Raw genomic sequence first — 19,943 nt, 5'->3', positions numbered from 1 at the left:
AATGACAAGTCAGCTACTAAAATGTCCAAAGCATGAGGGAGGGAGTAGTTGGTGATGGAATATGATGCCATCGCATTCAATGGCTTCTAATATCTTTATTGCTCATCAGTGAAGTTTGATACTGTTCATCAATGAAATATTTTCATTTTTCCCAACCTGAACTCATTCATCAATTCAGACTCTTAAGGAAGAAGCTTGAATAATAGAAAAAGTAGAAACATGGTAATATGTGGCCTTACTATTTCCCTGGGAGCTATAACACAGTGCTAAGATGATGTCCAGCATCTAGTATTATCACATAGATACTCAATTAATATTTATTGAATAGCTTTATGATGACAAAAATGTCAAAACAACCTAAGTGGCCAATAAATTTAACCTACCTTTGTTTAAGAAGTTATCACATATCTATTTAATGGAACATCACAGTCATAAAAAAATGCTTCCAAAAACTATCAATGTATGACATGAAGTGGTGGTTAGTCTGGTGACTAAGGTGCCTGCATCCCATACCAGAGTGTCTGGGTTCAAATTGCACTCTAGCTCTTTAGTCCAGCTTCCTTAGCCACAGGTGATCATTTAAGTAATTTGATCCTTGCAGATGAGAAATCTGGAATGAGTTCTTGGCTTCTTGCTTTCTCCCTGCCTATCCTGCATTGTTGCAGGCATTTGGAAAGTAAACCAGTGGATGAGAGTGCTCTGTTTCTCTGTTGTGTCTCTCAAATAAATAGTAAACATTTTTAAGAGCCAGGATAAAACATTGCAGATACATTATATCTGTGTAAAAAATCAGGATAAGAAAAGGGATCAACACTATAAAAGCTGTGGCTTTGGGGGCTGGCACCGTGGCATAGAGGGTAAAGCTGCCGCCTGCAGTGCCAGCATCCCGTATGGGCTCCAGTTCGAGTCCTGGCTGCTCCACTTCCAATCCAGCTCTCTGCTATGGCCTAGAAAAACAGTAGATGGCCCAAGTCCTTAGACCCCTGCACCTGTGTGTAAGACCCAGAAGAAGCTCCTGGCTCCTGGCTTCAGCTCAGCCCAGCTCCAACCCTTGCGGCCAGCTGGGGAGTGAACCAGAGAATGGAAGACCTCTCTCTCTCTGCCTCTCCTTCTCTCTCTGTGTAACTCTAAGTTTCAAGTAAATAAATAAATCTTTAAAAAAGAAAAATACCTTACCAAGCTCACAAAAACTTGGGTATTTTTTTTTCTTTTTACTTTAATCTAATACAATGTGGTTCATTTTGGAAAAAAGGGAAATGCTGAAAAGATCAATCAGAAAAAAAAAGCAGTACCTCCATCATCCAAGAATGCCACTACCAATACCCAAGTAGGTTCTGCTTTTTGTCTGGCCTTTCCCCCTCAAGCCTATTATTTGATACATCATAATCTATTTATGTACAACAGTGTTTAGCCTTATAATTTGTTTGCAGCTTTTCACTGGAAAAAAGAAAGATCAGAGCCACATCTTTACTCAAATTCAAAAACCTCTTGGGGATGAAGCCATTGAAGAAGGGAAGCCTGCTGGAGAGCGGGGTTGTGTGGGGGTTAGGTCCACCTCCAGTGGAGACTTCAGAAATCTGCCCCCATGAGGACTTCTGGAGAAGCTGTTCTGCATGGCTTAATGAAGTGAAACCTCTGAGTTTTCCACTAAAATGATGGAATCGCCATCGGAGGGCCAGATAGGCTGCATTGGCAGACATCATTTTTAATCCTCAACACACCCCTGTGAAGGGTATTCTTATTTTTCAGATAAGAAAACAGGCTCAGAAAGGTTATAGTCCCCTCCATCACCCCCAGAACACCACCCCAGAATGCTATATCATCCTGGGGCAGGATTCTAGTACGAGCCACACACACACAGAACCTTGGGTCCAGAGGGCCTGGCAAATGGGACCCATAGAGGCCTTTGAAGCAGATGTGAGAGTCCATCCTGTAGTGAGATTTTTGTACAGAGATGAGACACCAAAGCCTTTAACAGGAAGTATTTATTATTTATGCCAGTATAAGGCCCAGGTGGATTTTTATTCAAAAGCCTAAGACCCAGAGAGGGGTATTTTCTCTTTTTTTGTTCTTAAGATTTATTTATTTTTTTGAAAGTCAGAGTTACACAGAGAGGGGAGAAAGAGAGAGAGAGAGAGAGAGAGAGAGAGAGCGAGAGAGCTCTTCCATCCAGTGGTTCATTCCCCAGATAGCCACAATGGCTGGACTGCACCAATCTGAAGCCAAGAGCCAGGAACCAGGAGCTTCTTCCAGGTCTCCCACGTGGGTGCAGGAGCCCAAGGACTTGGGCCATCTTCTACTGCTTAACCAGGCCATAACAAAGAGCTGGATGGGAAGTGAGGCAGAAGTCTTTTTCTTCATGCAGCCAAACGCAGCTTCTCCAGTCTGCTGCTGATAGAGGTCCCACGAGGCTCAGCCTTTGCCACTCTGTGAACTTCTCTCACCACAAGAGCACTCAGAAGGATGCCTGGACAGCTCAGAATCTGAAATAAGTTTCCCACAACCTAAGGGATACCTCCCTCTTGTCATCTTCCTGAGAAATAGACTCAAGTATACATTGACTGGAGAGGAGGTAAAGAAGATATGTATGTCGTGTTGGATCAGAATCAGCAGCAAGGTTCAAACTGATGTCACATACCTTGCTGGATTCATGGATATGTGTGAGATGGAACAAACATCAACATTGAGAAGACAGGTTTCTCATGAAAGATCAGTGGAGTAACCAAAAATTTCCAGAACTCTGAAAAATAACAGATGTGTGAAACTGCTGATGGAGATAAAACAAGAGAAAATAATTATATGAGACTCAATGAACTGGTGAAATTTATTACAATTTCAAACATTGGCATCTCTGAAAATCGTGAATAAAATTTCTTATTTCAAGTGTCCCAGACTTTTTTTTTTTTGACAGGCAGAGTGGACAGTGAGAGAGAGAGACAGAGAGAAAGGTCTTTCTTTTGCCATTGGTTCACCCTCCAATGGCCGCCGCAGTTGGTGTGCTGCGGCCGGTGCACCGGGCTGATCCGATGGCAGGAGCCAGGTGCTTCTCCTGGTCTCCCATGGGGTGCAGGGCCCAAGCACTTGGGCCATCCTCCACTGCACTCCCTGGCCACAGCAGAGAGCTGGCCTGGAAGAGGGGCAACCGGGACAGAATCTGGTGCCCCGACCGGGACTAGAACCCGGTGTGCCGGAGCCGCAAGGCAGAGGATTAGCCTAGTGAGCCGCGGCGTCGGCTCCAGACTTTTGAACTTTGTGCCTAGTACCAAGAACAATTCCTAATGAGTTATTATTGGCCTGATGCTTGGAGATTATGGCTCTCATCTGCAGAAGTAATTTTTAGTGATGGACTCCAGGTTTTCATCAAACAGCAGAGTTACACGAGAGAAAAAGATGTATCTGCTGATTCACTCCCCAAGTGGTCACAAGTGCAGTGGCTGGATCATGCAGAAGCCAAAAACCTGGAATTCAGCTGGGTCTAACATGAGTGGCAGAGACACAACCACCTGAGGTATCATCCTCTGCTTCCTGGGCATATTCACTGGAACCTGGACCCTAACCAGGACTTGACTGACACTCTAATATGGGATACATGTGTCCCAAGTAACACCTTAATCTTCTGCTTCATGATTCCTGTCCTCTGGGGTAGCTTCTTCTAGGTACCTAGCTATGGCAAGATTTTACCAAAGTCAAACTATAAATCTTGCTATCCTGACACCAGGTCCATCTGAATATGGATATTGACCTGATCTTTCACACAGAACTGTTCATAGCAGTTTCTGAAATGTAAAAATAAGCAGCTTTTTGAGTGCCTTGATTTGGCTCTCAGGTAGCCAGGAATTCCCAAAGATTAAAGCCAGGAATCAAATCTGGGGCAGAACAACTCAGGTGGAGAGCCTCCCCATGATTTTAGTTTAATGAAAATAGGAGGGTGGTTGCTAATGCCTCAAGGGAGTTTAGGAGAAAAACGTCCCTCTGGGAAGATTTTTTCTGAATCCACAGTTTAGAAAAATGTGAAAACAATGGGCCGGTGCCGCGGCTCACTAGGCTAATCCTCCGCCTTGTGGCACCGGCACACCGGGTTCTAGTCCCGGTTGGGGCACTGATCCTGTCCCGGTTGCCCCTCTTCCAGGCTAGCTCTCTGCTGTGGCCAGGGAGTGCAGTGGAGGATGGCCCAAGTGCTTGGGCCCTGCACCCCATGGGAGACCAGGAGAAGCACCTGGCTCCTGCCATCGGATCAGCGTGGTGCGCCGGCCACAGCGCGCCAACCGTGGCGGCCATTGGAGGGTGAACCAATGGCAAAAGGAAGACCTTTCTCTCTGTCTCTCTCTCTCTCACTGTCCACTCTGCCTGTCAAAAAAAAAAAAAAGAAAGAAAGAAAAATGTCAAAACAAGATACACAAAATGCAATCATAAAGATTGTACAAGTTGAGTAGAGAAGGAAAATAGGATGGAGGGCAAAGGTTCGGAGCCAGGGTGTACTGGGAAAGAAACATGGGGAAAGAATTTCCCTTTGAGGCCAGCCTGATCAAACAAAAAAGCAGAAGGAAAAAGAGCCAGGCATTTCTGACAATTTCTCAAATCACAGATGCTAACAAGGATCCTAGTGCCTTTGGAAGGATTCAAGCCCTGCTTTGTCATGGGCAAAATCTGCAAAGAGGACTCTAACCTGCTTGTGTAGCCTACCTCAAATTGGCTAATCAGGGGCCGGGCACTGTGGCACAGTGGGTTAACGCCTGAGGTGCCAGCATCCATATGAGAGCTGGTTTGAGACCAGGCTGCTTCACTTATGATCCAGCTCTCTGTTGTGGCCTGGGAGAGCAGTGGAGGATGGCCCAGGTCCCTAGGCCCCTGCACCCACACGGGAGACCCAGAGGAGACTCCTGGCTCCTGGCTTCAGATCAACACAGCTCTGGCTGTTGAAGTCAATTGGGGAGTGAACCATCAGATGGAAGAACTCTCTCTCTCTCTCTCTCTCTCTCTCTCTCTCTCTGCCTCCCCTCTCTCGGTGTAACTCTGACTTTCAAAAATAAATAAAATATTTTTTTAAAAAATTGGCTAGTCAAACCTCATGCTAGGGCATTGCTTTATCTTGTAGGTGAGGGTCTTCAGATTCCAGAATCTAGCATTGCATGGACATTTCTAGACCACACTCAAATATAATTTATAGCCATACAACAGCGGTCAGTGGCACTTATCTCTGCTGAGACTTTTTTAAACAAAAATTCTCAGTGTAGTTACTGGATATCTTGAGGGGCAGGGATGCTGGACCAGTTGCAACAGCACCAAGGCAGGAGCTACCTCCACTGGCTCACTCTCCAATTGGCCACAGTGGCCCACTGGGCCAGGCCAAAGTCAGGAACCAAGAGCTTCTTCTGGATCTCCCACATGGGTGCAGGGGCCCAAGGACTTGTGCTGTCTTCTGCTTTCTAAAGCAGATTAGTAAGGAGAGGTGTTGTAAGTAGGGCAGCTGGACTCAAACTGGTGCCCATATGGGATGACAGCACTGCAGGCGATGATGCCACAGCACCAGCCTCAATAAATAAGTCTTAAATAAAATAAAATAAAACACAAATACATTACTTAGTAGAAAATGCTTTTTCAAGTTGTCTATCTTACAAATAAAACATTCAGTGTCTAAGTCATATGGACTGAATAAAGGCCCAAGTTTTGCTGAAGGAGAGTTAACTTGTGTGGCCGGCATAGGAGGTAAGATTACTGCTCCAAACCACATCTCTCCCAGTAGCTCAGGGAAAAGCTTACCATAGATACAGAAAAAAAAGCTGGAGGACATTCATTCAAGAGAGGACTTGGGCTTTGTTGTGTGGTCTTGGTGCTTTTCTCATTGTGCACCTGCAGATTCCCAGCTGGTCTGCTCTTGTGATCATCAACATCATAAAACTTACCACTGTGAGACTTGGGTGCATCTGTCCTGAGGGTTACTTTTTGAAAGAAACAGCAACTTTCCTCTAAGAAAGCAATTTGCCTGTGTTTAATGATTATAACAGTATTGAGGAAACTGGTTTCCTTTTGCTGGCCGGACAAGCGAAGGGGATTTAATGGAGGAGCTAGACCTCTTGTGTTTAAGAGGACCCTGTGAGAATACTACTTCAAGAAGTATTATTGGGCCAGCGCTATAGCACAGTGGGTTAATCCTCCACCTGTAGTGACAGCATCCCATATGGGTGCCAGTTCTAGTCCCAGTTGCTCCTCTTCCCATCCAGCTCTCTGCTATGGTCTGGGAAAGCAGTAGAAGATGGTCCAAGTGCTTGGGCCACTGCACGCACATGGGAGACCTGGAAGAAGCTCCTGGCTCCTGGCTTTGCAGCTCTGGCCATTGTGGCCATCTGGGGAGCGAACCAGCGGATGAAAGACCTCTCTCTCTGTCTCTACCTCCCTCTGTAACTTTGTCTTTCAAATAAATAAATCTTTTTAAAAAAAGAAGTATTATTTATTAATTCATTGATCGAGTACATCTCTCAGTGTTCTCCCTGAGCCAGACCTTTTGAGGCATGCAGAGGAGAATCAGAGAGAGGCCTTTTATCATCAGCCTGCAAGAGACCTCTATACAGGTAGATAAAGAGGAAATGGGTTTCTGGCAACAAGCACTACAGCTTCTTGTGAATGTCTTGGAGATTTATTAATCCCCCAACATTTTGGTTAACTCTGGTTTATGAATCTTATTTTATAGTAGAATCACACAGGGCGATATTTGAAAAGATTCATCAGAAAGTTGGAGATAAAATTGCCTTACCCAGAGTTTTTACTGAAAGGTATAAATAACATAGTGGAAATGATTTTTACTGACAAGTTTATTTATGATAAAAATAAGACTTACACATGTATCAGACATAAAGTTTCATGTTAATCAAAAAAACCTTTAATTTCTTTTGTCAAAGATAGATTCCTTCCTTCCTTCCTTCCTTCCTTCCTTCCTTCCTTCCTTCCTTCCTTCCTTCTCTCTCTCTCTCTCTCTCTCTCTCTCTCTCTCTTTCTTTCTTTCTTTCTTTCTTTCTTTCTTGGAGATACATTTCAAAGGGAGGAGAGCCAGGCAGACAGTTCTTCCATCTGGAACCAGGAGAAGCACCTGGCTCCTAGCTTCATATCAGCACAGTGCAGCAGCCACAGCACACTGGCTGCAGTGACCATTGGGGGGTGAACCAATGGAAGGAAGACCTTTCTCTCTCTCTCTCTCTCTCTCTCTCTCTTTCTCTCTCTCTCTCACTGTCCACTCTGCCTGTCAAAAGAAGAAGAAGAAGAAGAAGAAGAAGAAGAAGAAGAAGAAGAAGAAGAAGAAGAAGAAGAAGAAGAGAGAGTTCTTCCATCTATTGGTTCACTTTCCAAAAGGCTACAATGGCCAGGGCTGGGCCAGGATGAAGCCAGAAACTAGGCATTTCATCCATCTCCCCTATCAGTGGAGTGAGCCATCTTTTTCTGCTTCCCACAGCATATCAGCAGAAAGCTGGATTGGAAGTAGAGCAGCTGGAACACAAACGGTTGCCCATATGGAATGAGGACCTCATAGGTGGCAGCTTAACCAACTATGTCACAAATGTGCCAGCCACAAATCTTTAATTTCTGTCTTAGAATCAATTATGTTATACTGAGTTTTTCTTTTTTTTAAAGATTTATTTTATTTTATTTGAAAAAATTACAGAGAGAGGTAGAGACAGAGAGAGAGAGAGAGGTCTTCCATCTGCTGGTTCACTCCCCAAATGGCTGCAATGGCAGGACCTGACCCAATCCAAAGCCAGGAGCTTCTTCTGGGTCTCCCACATGGGTGCATGGGCCCAAGGATTTGGGTCATCCTCTGTTGCTTTCCTAGGTATATTAGCAGAGAATTGGATCAGAAATGGAACAGCTGGGACTCGAACCAGCACCCATATGGGATGCCAGCACTGTAGCCTGGGGCTTTAACTATGCACCACAGCATTGGCCCCTATACTCAGTTTTTCTTTTTTTTTTCTTAAAGATTTATTTATTTATTTATTTATTTATTTGAAAGAGTTACACAGAAAGAGGAGAGGAAGAAAGAGAGAGCTTCCATCTGATGGTTCACTCCCCAATTGGCCACAATAGCCAGAGCTGTGCAGATCCAAAGCCAGGAGCCAGGAGCTTCTTCCAGGTCTCCCACATGGGTACAGGGGCCCAAGGACTTGGGCCATCTTCTACTGCTTTTCCCAGGCCATAGCAGAGAGCTGGATCAGAAGAGGAGCAGCCAGGTCTCAAATCAGTGCCCATCTGGGATGCTGACACTACAGGCGGCAGTTTTACCTGCTATGCCACAGCGCAGGCCCCTATACTTAGTTTTTCTGACAACTCACTGTTCATGAATTTAATGAACCTCCTCTGGGATTGGTGTCACACTACCTCAGTGGTATGGAAAACTCCTGGAGGGCCTTTTCATTTATGGCAGTGACTGGGGAGCACTGCTGGCACTAGATGGTCATTATCAGACAGTGCCCAGGACAGTCCTGCACTTCATGCGTTCTCTATTGCTGCTGTCACCAGTTACTGCAAACTGGATACCTTGAAGAAATACGTGATTTCCTTGTAGTTATGTAGGAGTCCAATAAAGACCTCATGAGTTTCATATCTAGGTGAGAGTTTGGCTGCATTTCTTCCCAGAGATTTTGCAAATTTATTCTCTTGATTTACCAGCCTCACAGGAGTGGGAATCTTTTTTTGCCATGAGCCATTTGGATATGTATAATTCATAGGACATGAATAATTATCAATGTAAAAATTAGCCTGCTGTAAATTTATTGACTTTCAAGTCCCTCATGTGGTTGCCTTGGCCAGGCCACACCAAATGATTAGATGGGCTGTATGTGGTCTGAGGGCTTCCCATTCACCAAAAATCCTGCTCTGGAAGATGCCCACCTTCCTTGGCTAGAGGACTTTCCCACAATTTTAGAGACAGAAAGAATATCTCTCTCTTTTTTAAAAATCTTGTTTAATTACCATTTTACAATCACATTTAAATGAGAACTGGTATACATATAACTAATCACACATTTCCCTTGCCTTTTAACATTTTCCCAATCTAAATACTCTTCTCTCTGGTGGCTCTGGTATATTCTCTCTTTTTTATTTTAAAGATTTTTTTTATTTATATGAAAGAGTTATACAGAAAGAGGAGAGGCAGAGAGAGAGAGGTCTTCCATCCATTGGTTCACTCCCCAATTTGCCACAACAGCCAGAGCTGTGCCAATCCAAAGCCAGGAGCCAGGAGCTTCTTCCAGGTCTCACACACAGGTGCAGGGGCCCAAGGACTTGGGCCATCTTTTACTGCTATCCCAGGTCATAGCAGAGAGCTGGATTGGAAGCAGAGCAGCCGGGTTTCAAACCAGTGCCCACATGGGATGTAGGCGCTTCAGGCCAGGGCATTAACCCACTGTGCCACAGTGCTGGCCCCGAAAAAATATATCTCATTTTCCTTCTATAGTCATGCCACCTCCTGAGCACAACTGGGAAAGACTTTTTACTTTTACAGACCCCTGTAATTTAAATTGCCCCACGTATATTCTCCAGGTTAATTTCCTTTTTCAGGGAATTAGACACAATCACACTTTCAATCTATTTTGCCATATAGGGTAACACGTTCAGAGGATTAAGACATGTTCAAGGGAAAGGCTGTCTGTTACATATGCCAGGAAGAATTTTCACTTTTTTTTAGATTTATTTTAATTATTTGAAGACAGTTATAGAGAGAGGTACAGACAAAGAGAGAGGGAGGTCTTACATTTGCTAGTTCACTCCACAAATCACCACAAGGACCAGAGCTGAGCTGATCTAAAGCCAGGACCTTCCTCCAGTTGTCTGACACAGGTGCAAGGGTCCAAGGACTTGGTCTATCTTCTGTCTTCCCAGGCCATAGCAGAGAGCTGGATCAGAAGTGGAGTAGCCATGGGGGGTGGGGATGGGGTGCTGTGGCATAGCAGGTAAAACTGCCACCTGCAGTGCTAGCATCCCATATGGGCACCAGTTCGAGTCCTGGCTGCTCCACCTCCAATCCAGCTAAATCTGAGGCAGTTGTTCTTCATTACCTAATTCCACTGTGATGTATTTGTATTCAATCCAAGATAGTTTTTTTTAAAGAATTGTCTAGGGGTGGGCACTGTGGCATACCAGGTAAAACCACCGCCTGCAGTGGTGACATCCCATATGGGCACCAGTTCAAGACCCTGCTGCTCCACTTCTTCTTTTTTTTTTTTTTGACAGGCAGAGTGGACAGTGAGAGAGAGACAGAGAGAAAGGAGAAAGGTCTTCCTTTTGCCGTTGGTTCACCCTCCAATGGCCGCCGCGGTAGGCACACTGCGGCTGGCGCACTGCGCTGATCCGATGGCAGGAGCCAGGCGCTTCTCCTGGTCTCCCATGGGGTGCAGGGCCCAAGCACTTGGGCCATCCTCCACTGCACTCCCTGGCTAGGGCAGAGAGCCGGCCTGGAAGAGGGGCAACCGGGACAGAATCCAGTGCCCCGACCAGGACTAGAACCCAGTGTGCCGGCGCCGCAAGGCGGAGGATTAGCCTGTTGAGCCACGGTGCTGGCCGCTGCTCCACTTCTGATCCAGCTCTCTGCTATGGCCTGGGAAAAGCAGTAGAAGATGGCCCAAGTCCTTGGGCCCCTGCACTTGCATGGGAGACCTAGAAGAAGCTCCTGGCTCCTGGCTTTGGATCTGCACAGCTCTGGCTATTGTGGCCAATTGGGGAGTGAACCAACAGATGGAAGACCTCTCTATATCTCTCTCTGCCTCTCCTCTCTCTGTGTAACTCTGAATTTCAAATAAATAAATAAATCTTTAAAAACAAATTGTCTAAATTTCAAGCACATCTCTGCACTGTTACCATCTCTGCTCTTTCTGATGCCATATCAAAAAGAAATAATTGTTGGATGCTTAAAGTTGATGCTTAGAGGAGAATATTCTAGGTTCTTGTGGAAGTCTGAAACAGAAACTTATTGATCATACAGATGATAGTATGGCTATGTATTTTCTGTTGTCACATCAGAATTTTCCTATGTTTTCCCTTAATTACCTTCTGTTGGGCTCATCAAATTTTGAGTTTCAAAAATTGTATTTACTTCAGAAACAGAGATACAGAGGCTCAGAGAGCTCCCATCCACTTGTTTATTCCTCAAATGTCTACATGGCTGCCCAAATTAAAACCAAGTGCTGGGGATCTGGCTTTGTGGCATAGTGGGTAGGGCCACTGCACTGTTGAAATAAAAGATGAGATTGCTTTGCTGTAAGAATTTTTTTGAAATCCACACATACAAGGAGTTTTTGAGAAGTTCATTGATGAGGACAACATTGTGGCATAGCAGGTAAAGCCACTGCTAGGGACAGTGCCATTACATATCAGAGTGCCATTTGGGTACCAGCTTCTCTGTTTCTGATCTAGTTCCCTGGTGGTATACCATGGAAGACAGCAGATGGCCTTGCCACCTATGTGAGGGACCCAGGTAAAGTTCCTGGCTCCCTGGTTCAGCCTGGACAAAATAACAGCCTTAGCAACATTTGGGATGTGAACCAGCAGATGAAAGATCTTTCACTGTCTGTCAGTCTGCCTGTCAAATAAATAAATAAACAATATTAAAAGTTAAAAAAGTGTCCATATGGACTTTTTAAGCTTTATTTTATTTATCTGAAAGGAAGAGTTAGAGAGAGAGAGGGGGAAACAGAGAGAGAAATTTTCCATCTGTTGTTTCACTCCCCAAATGGCTGCAACGGCTGGGATTGGGCCAGACCAAAGGCAGGAGCTAGGAGCTTCTTTCCAGTCTTCCATGTGGGTGCAGGGGCCCAAGTCTATCCTCTGCAGCCTTCCCAGGTGCATTAACAGGGAGCTGGATTGGAAGTGGAGCAACCAGGACTCGAACTGGTACCCATATGGGATGCCAATGCCACAAGCCAGGGCTTTAATCCACTCACCACAATGCTGGACCTGGGTCCATATGGATTTAAAAATGTTTTTAGTCAGGTGAACTTATCTTTAATTCCACTTCTGAAAAGTTGCTCTGGCCCAACCCCAGCAAGACACTTTGTTAAAAGTTTCCTTCTGACAGTTATGTCATAACATTCAAAATACAAGGGCTGTCAGAACTGGGGTACAATAAAAAAAGCTTCTGCAACTTACATCTCTTGTAGCACCACTCCTCTTGAGAAGTTAGGCAAACCATCTTTTCAGCAAACACAATGAGTCTCCAGCATTTCTATCTAGCTTAACTTTCAGAGGTGGATGCCCAAGACATATGATGAATCTATATACCACCTTGGCTCTGGCTGCCTTAGTTATTCCTGAAGAGTTTAATAGCCACCCACGTCCAAAGGTGGAAGCACATACACACTGGTAAGGTCATTGCAGGAGCAGATGGTAGAAACTGAGGCTGGAGGTGCTGGTACAGCCCTGTGGGAAGTTTTATTCCTCAGAGGCCAAATAGAGAGCTCCTTCAGGAGAAATCAGTGGAACAAGGACAGTCAGCATAGGAAGAGACAGAAACATTCTCTTCTCCCACTTACTACCTGTCACTTTCTCTTAAAATGGATATGGTATTAACAACATTTAGTTGCTGTGGTTTTTAAAAATCATGATCTAGTACTGCTCTGTTTCTTTTTATCCTGATAGATCATCCTTAGTGCCTGTGGTATCCTATTAGGAATCCCATCAATGACAGTATAGGCTATTCCCAACTCTTCATTAATCAATTCATTTGTTGATGCTTCAAATCTGAGAAGCTTCTTGGACAGGAGGCACACCACAAACTACAGCAGCGCCTAGTCAAAGGTGCTGGATGGTTGCCCCACCCTCCTGCTCCCAACTGCCAAAGGCCACAACCTTGTCAATGCAGGCACCTACAGATGCCCGCAGCACTGAGGCTAGCCTTCCAACTGCTCCCTGGTGCGCTCCTGGCCAGCCGCATGGTGGCCCCACTAGCCCATCACTGTGATCTCTTTACACAGTCAGAATTCCATTGTTCCTTTTCTTGCGGGGAAGGTTAGTTCTAGGTATATAAGGAAAACTTTTATATAATATTTGCAATTACAAAATTAACACAGATGGAATGTATTTTCATTGTTATTTTTCTTACTGTCAGCATATGGAGCACAAAATAGGCTTCATCTTACATTAGAGACATGTAAAACACAACAAGAGAATGGATTCCCTATTTGCCTGTTTTGTGACCCAGAGCTGAAATGCTGAAGACAAATGCTCTGTAAAATATATTGGTGTTATAAGACCAGACTGTTATGTCCACCCAATGTGAGTAACAGCATCTGGACAATGCTCAGAGGACCCTGTACAGGGATGTGATGCTGGAATCTACAGCAGCCTCCCATGCTTGGGTGACACTCCCCAGTCATACCCAAATCTACCCATTTCATCCTATTTGGTAAGCAAGTAGCCACCTTATAAGGTGTAATTCTATTTTGGCATAGGATTTGAGTCCCTGAAGTATGTGAGTATCCACATTCTCTAGCAAAGGATTTAAACTGGCCCTTCTGTTGCACATCTCCTGATCCCAAGCCATCGTCTTTCAAAGAACTTGACTTAATGATGACAAATTTCTTCTTTCTTCCTTCCCCTCTTCCTCTCTCTCTCTCACCCCTCTCCCCCTTTTCTTGCTTTCATTGAAAGGAAGAGTTACAGAGAGCTCTTCCATCTGCTGGTTCACTCTCCAAATGACCACAACAGCTGGGTGTGGGCCAGACTGAACCCAGGCACCTGGGACTCCATCTGGGTCTCCCCCACATGGAGGGCAGGGTCCCAAATATTTGAGCCATCTTCTGTTTTCCCAGGTGCATTAGCAGAGAGCTGGATTGGAAGTGGAGCAGCCAGGACCCGTTGTACACAGAGATTTAACCTGCTGGGCCACAATGCCAGCATAAAGTACAACTAGACTAGATTGTATTTGAGGAACTGCCTGCTGCAGTTGTTTCTCCTCAACCCTTTCCTAATTCGAATCAGTCCCTCCCTTGTGAGATCTCCAGGGCACCCCCACCCCGCAAATGACCATATAACTACTCCCAGCTTTTCCAAACCTCCAGACGAAGTATAGGCAGGCAGTGTTTTTGTGTTGCCCACGTGTATAAATACCCTCTTTTCAGTTGAGTTTCTGAAGAGGATAAATGCTTCCCCTCCTCCCTCAGTGCACTTGTCTGTCTCCCAGCCCCACAGTGCGGCAGGAATTGTAATATTCAGGGGACACGAGACCAGAACTGCCTGGCTCTAGACTGCTACACATGAAACAGAAGACTAGGAATACAGTGTGGGACTGAGAGCCCTTAGGAGGGATGAGGTGGAGTAGAGAGCTGGAATGCCAACCAGGGAAGAGACGTAATAATTCAGGGTGTGGGGAACCGCAGGCTGGCCACCTGTGAGAACCTCCTCATCTACATGGTTTGCAACAATCAGTGGACCACAAGTGTTACGAAAACAACCAGGTGAAACAGATGAAACAGAATGGACTCTGCATAACAACTAGGAAGAACCAGGTGAAACAGATGAACTTTCGACCTGAGGCTATACGCGTCCTTTCATCTGATTGGACGATACCAGCATAAAGGGACATTGGGATCTGGGTGGGCTGGCGCGGCCGCGGTCTGGTGGCTGGGAGCCCGGCGTTGAGGTATCTTTCCCCTCCTAACAGGTTCCTGCGTTAGCCTCCGTGAGGTGGCCTCCAAGTTGGAGCCAGGAATAAAGCTGTGGTGGTGGAAGAAGCCCTCGCCTGAGCCTCTCAGGTCCGTCAGCGCCTTCCAAGTCGGAGGCTGGGACTAGGAGGAGTCAGCAGAGGTGCTGCACACTTCTCCCGGTTCATCCTGCGGTCCCAGTCCTGAGGAGAGTTGTTCAGACATCAGACACCGGCATCTGCAGTCTCCATGGTAGGCTCTCCTGTGTGCATCCATCCTCCTTGTGTTCTGTTGTCACTGACTGTGCCGGTGTTTTATTTTTTGTCTACACTTTGTTGAAACGGGTTAGTCCCGTTAGTCGTGGAATCCTGGTCCGAGTCTGATCTCTATTTCCTTCTCTGACCCTCTTGGATACCCTTGTACATATTGACAGTCGTGTCTGGTGCTATAGTAGTTTTACTTGGATTTTAGTTATTTTATTGTCATTATCCTCCTTCATGTTGATCCTCAGTTTCATTTAAAGTTGCTGTGAAATTCTGTTTCGCAACCACAAGGCCCTCTGAGTTCTGATTTAGAGTTATTTTGAGTACTTAGATTCCCTTATATGTATTTGTTGTTATCCTTTTTTTTTTTTTTTTTTTTTTTTTTTTTTTTTTTTTTTTTTTTGCATTTGTGACTCTAGACAGGACCCAAAGAAGAAACGACCATCTCTTCTCTGGGTTTTATGGCGACTTACTTTCCCCTTCTGTGTTAGCCTCTTAAAGCACTCTGTCAGCTCTAAAAGGGCACAGGAAAGGGTGAGCCTCTTACTTTCTAACATGTGGCTTTTCTCTTCACTTTGTCATTTATCTTGTGGTATAAATATTTTTTAATTTCCTATAATCCCAGTAATCTGTGTTTCATTAATGCCTGGCTTTTGGCACCACATCCAATAAATCATTTTCTGGACTGATGTCTTAGGGCTTTTTCCTGTTCTGTTAGTGCTTTTGTAGTTTTAGATTTTATGTTTGAGCATGAAATCTATTTTTTAGTTATTTCATATAAATATTTAGATGTATCCAATTTATTTTAAATGTGGATGGCACATTTTTTTCAGCAGTATTCATTGAAGAGACTACGCTTACTACATTTTATATTCTTGGGACCTTATTTGAAAATCAGTTAACTGTCAATTCTTCAGTTTATTTCTGGGCTTTCCATCCTATTCCAGGGGTCAGCGTTTCTGTTTTTGTGCCAGCACCATGGTGTAGCTTGGTAATATATCTAGCTTTGGTGTTTTTGCTCAAGATTGTTTTGGCAATTCTTAGTCTTTTCTGTTTCCACACAAATTTTAATTTTTTTTTTCTGCTTCTGTGAAGAATGACATTAAAATTTTGATTGGGATTGCATGAAATATCTACATTGTTTTGTGTGAGTAGGAAGGACATTTTAACAGTATTATTTTTCTGATCTATGAACATGGACTAGCTTTCCATTGTTTCTACTGTCATCAGTTTCCTTTATCCGTATGTCACACTTTTGAGTATACAGATCATTCTCCTTATTGGTTAATTCAATCATAAGTAGTTTTATTTTATGATGTTTAAATGAGGCTTTTATTTTAACTTTCTTTTTTTAAAGATTTATTTATTTGAAAGGCAGAGTTACAGAGAGGCAGAGGCAGAGAGAGAGAGAGAAGTCTTCCATCCACTGGTTCACTCCCCAAATGGCTGCGGTGCCAGAGCTGGGCTGATCTGAAGCCAGGAGCCAGGAGCTTCTTCCAGGTATCCCAAGCAGGTGCAGGGACCCAGGGACCTGTGCCATCTTCTACTGCTTCTCAGGCCATAGCAGAAAGATGGATCGGAAGTTGAGCAGCTGGGACTGGAACCACTGCCCACATGGGATGCTGGCACTGCAGTCAGCAGCTTTCCCCCTAAACCACAGTGTGGCCCCCCACAATGTATTTTTAATTACTGCTTTAAACTCTGTCATTTCCTTTTCTTGCTGGTTTTCTTATTTAGTGTTTTGCTAAATTTGTTGAGCTATAACATTAGGTAATTAAATTGTTTATTTGATATCTTCTTTTTTGTTGTGGTGATATTGTACTATATTTTGCTACATCCTATGTTTTGTATGCTGTGTTTCCTTATTTTCTTCAAGGTATTTTTAGCTTCCCTCTTAACTTTTTGTTTGATCCTGTAGTTTTTTTAGGGTTGTATATGGCTTAGTTCCTACCTATTTGTAAATTTTCTATTTTGTCTATTAATTTCTATTTTCAGACCACTAGGGTGTGAAATTATACTTGATGTGAGTTTAATCTTAAATTTGTTATTACTTTTGTGGCTTAATGTATGACCACATATATTCTATGTGTACGTTGGATGCCTTTTGATTTTAGTGTATTGTTCTTGGAGAAAATTTTTTTTTTTTAGATTTATCCCAAAAGTTACCTCTAGCAAGGTCAGAAGTACCTGTCCTTGGGAGCTTCCAGTCTTATCATGAGGTCTTTGATTCTAATAAATCTTGCTTTTAAATCTCAAAAAAATTACTTTCCTATTTATTTATTTGGGAGGCAGAGCTACAGAGAGGGAGAGACAGAGAGAAAGTTCTTCCATCTGCTGGTCCACTCCCCAAATAGCTGCAACAGCCAGAGCTGAGTCAATCTGCAGCCCAGAGCCAGGAGCTTCTACCAGGTCATCCGCAGGGGTTCAGGGGCCCAAGCACTTGGGCCATCCTCCACTGCTTTCCCAGGCCCTAGCAGAGAGCTGGATCAGAAGAGGAGCAGCCAGGACTAGAACTGGCACCCACATGGGATGCCTGCACCATAGGTGGAGTCTTATCTCACTATACCATAACACCAGCCCCCAAAATGTTTTATATATGTCTGGTAGGACCATTGGTTCCTAATGCATAATGCAGCCCCAATGTTTTATTTTTTTTTAATCCAGATGATCTATTGTTGAAAATGGGGATTTGAAATCCCTGTCTTTATTGTGTGATAGTCTGTTTTCCTTTAGATTTCTTACCTGTATTCCTGTGTTTTAGAGAGAGATGTTCTGAATTTAGGTGTGTGTATAATTTTATATCCACTTGATAAACTGATACTTTATCACTATACAGTGACCTTTGTCTCTTTGTTACTGCTTTGGCCTAAAGTCTGATTCAGTTGATCTAACTTATAGTTAGCTCTGATTGTTGCTTTTCATTTACATTGATTATCTCTTTCCATCCCTTCACTTCCAATCTTAATTGTCCTTTAAAGTAAAGCGGTTCACTTGGCTAATCCTATGCCTGGGTGCTGGCACCCCGGATTCTAGTCCCATTTGGGGTGCTGGATTCTGTCCTGGTAGTTCCTCTTCCAGTCCAGCTCTCTGCTGTGGCCCAGGAGGGCAGTGGAGGATGGCCCACATTCTTGGGCCCTGCACCCACATGGGAGACCAGGAGGAAGCATCTGGCTCCTGGCTTTGAATCAGCACAGCCCACCAGCTGTAGCATCCATTTAGGGGGTGAACCAACGAAAAGAAGACCTTTCCCTCAGTCTCCCTCTAACTCTGCCCGTCAAAAAAAAAAATTAAAAAATTAAAGTAATGAGTTTCCTGTATCCTCTATATAGTTATATCTTTATTTTTTGTTTTATTATCCATCCATTGTTTGCCTTTTATTTAAAGAGTTCATTTACATTCAAAATAATTATTAAGAGGTGAGGAATTATTACTATTTTATTGATATTATTGTTCTATAAATTCATCTTTTTTTTCATCTCTAGCCTATATCCTTTGTGACTCGATGACTTTCTAGAGTGATATACTTTGAATCTTTTAAAAAATCTTTTTGTTATCTCTGAGGGTATTTCAAGAAGTTAATGAAGTTAGAATTAAAATATGTTTATTTTGGTGAAAAATATTTTGAAATTTTTGCATAGCATTTTGAAATTACACATTTTCCTGAACTTTTTTTTTATTTACTTTTTATTTAATGAATATAAATTTCCAAAGTACAGCTTATGGGTTACAATGGCTTCCCCCTCCCAAAACTACCCTCCCACCCACAACCCTCCCCTTTCCTGCTCCCTCTCCCCTTCCAATCACATCAAGATTCATTTTCAATTCTCTTTATATACAGAAGATAAGTTTAGTATATATTAGGTAAAGATTTCAACAGTTTGCCCCCATATAGCAACACAAAGTGAAAAAAAAATACTGTTGGAGTACTAGTTATAGCATTAAATAACAGTGTACAGCACATTAAAGACAGAGATCCTACATAATATTTTTTTTAAAATTAATTAATTTTCTATGCCATTTCCAATTTAACACCAGGTGTTTTTTTTTTTCATTTCCAATTATCTTTATATACAGAAGATCGATGCAGTATATAATTAGTAAAGATCTCATCAGTTTGTACCCACGCAGAACCACAAAGTGTAAAAATACTGTTTCAATACTAGTTATAACATCACTGCACATTAGACAACACATTAAGGACAGATCCCACATGGGACGTAAGTACACAGTGACTCCTGTTGCTGACTTAACAATTTGACACTCCTGTTCATGGCGTCAGTAGTTTGCCTAGTGGTTTCCCTAATTCTTCTATTAAAAAAAAAAGAACACTCATAGCTGCTACTTTAAGTTGAGAGCCTTAATTCTGATATCATTCACAGACTATCCTTTTACTCCCCCTCCTACATTTTATGTTGGAATGTCACATTTTCACCTTATACTTTGTATCATTTAGGAAATATTGCAACTATAGTATTTTATTTATTTAAGAAATAGAGATATAGATGGAGAGAGGTAGAGACAGAGAAAAAGGTCTTCTGTGTGCTGGTTCACTCCCAAAATGGCCACAACAGCTGGAGCTGGGGCGATCTGAAGCCAGGAGCCAGGAGTTTCTTCCAGGTATCTCATGCAGATGCAGGGGCCCAGGCACTTCAGCCATTTTCTACTGCCTTCCCAGGCCATAGCAGAGAGCTGGATTGGAAGCAGATCAGCCAAGACATGAACCCGAGACAAGAACTGGTGCTGACATGGGATGTCAGGGCCACAGATGGAGGCTTAACACACTGTGCCATAGCTTCAGCCCCTGTAGAGTGTCTTTTAACCTTTTACTAGTGATACAATTTATCAGTCCTCCATCATTACAATATTAGTGGTTTGAATCTGATACTGTATACACACTAGCTAATGAGCTCTGTATTTTCACATGATTTCTTTTTATTTATTTTTATTTTGACAGGTAGAGTTATAGACAGTAAGAGACAGAAGAAAAGGTCTTCCTTCTGTTGGTTCACTCCCCAATTGGCCACTATGGCCAGCGCAGCACCGATCTGAAGCCAGG

General features: G+C 43.5%; 1 protein-coding gene, 1 non-coding gene and 1 pseudogene across 2 annotated transcripts in view; all 3 read right to left on the bottom strand.

The window, feature by feature from the left end:
* Positions 1 to 19,943, bottom strand: part of LOC133755253 (sodium-dependent neutral amino acid transporter B(0)AT1-like) — a 628,988-nt gene that overhangs the window by 573,946 nt on the left and 35,099 nt on the right.
* On the bottom strand, positions 12,284 to 12,498 carry LOC133755329 (phosphatidylinositol N-acetylglucosaminyltransferase subunit Y-like; annotated as a pseudogene).
* Positions 15,293 to 15,413, bottom strand: LOC133755361 (small nucleolar RNA SNORA26). Its single transcript, XR_009865380.1, has one exon. It is a non-coding gene; the product is annotated as a small nucleolar RNA SNORA26 (small nucleolar RNA).

This window comes from Lepus europaeus, unplaced genomic scaffold (assembly GCF_033115175.1).
Source record: "Lepus europaeus isolate LE1 unplaced genomic scaffold, mLepTim1.pri SCAFFOLD_3_1, whole genome shotgun sequence".
Taxonomy (NCBI): domain Eukaryota; kingdom Metazoa; phylum Chordata; class Mammalia; order Lagomorpha; family Leporidae; genus Lepus; species Lepus europaeus.
Note: the sequence above shows the minus strand (reverse complement) of the source record. Positions and strands in the feature narration are given on the sequence as shown.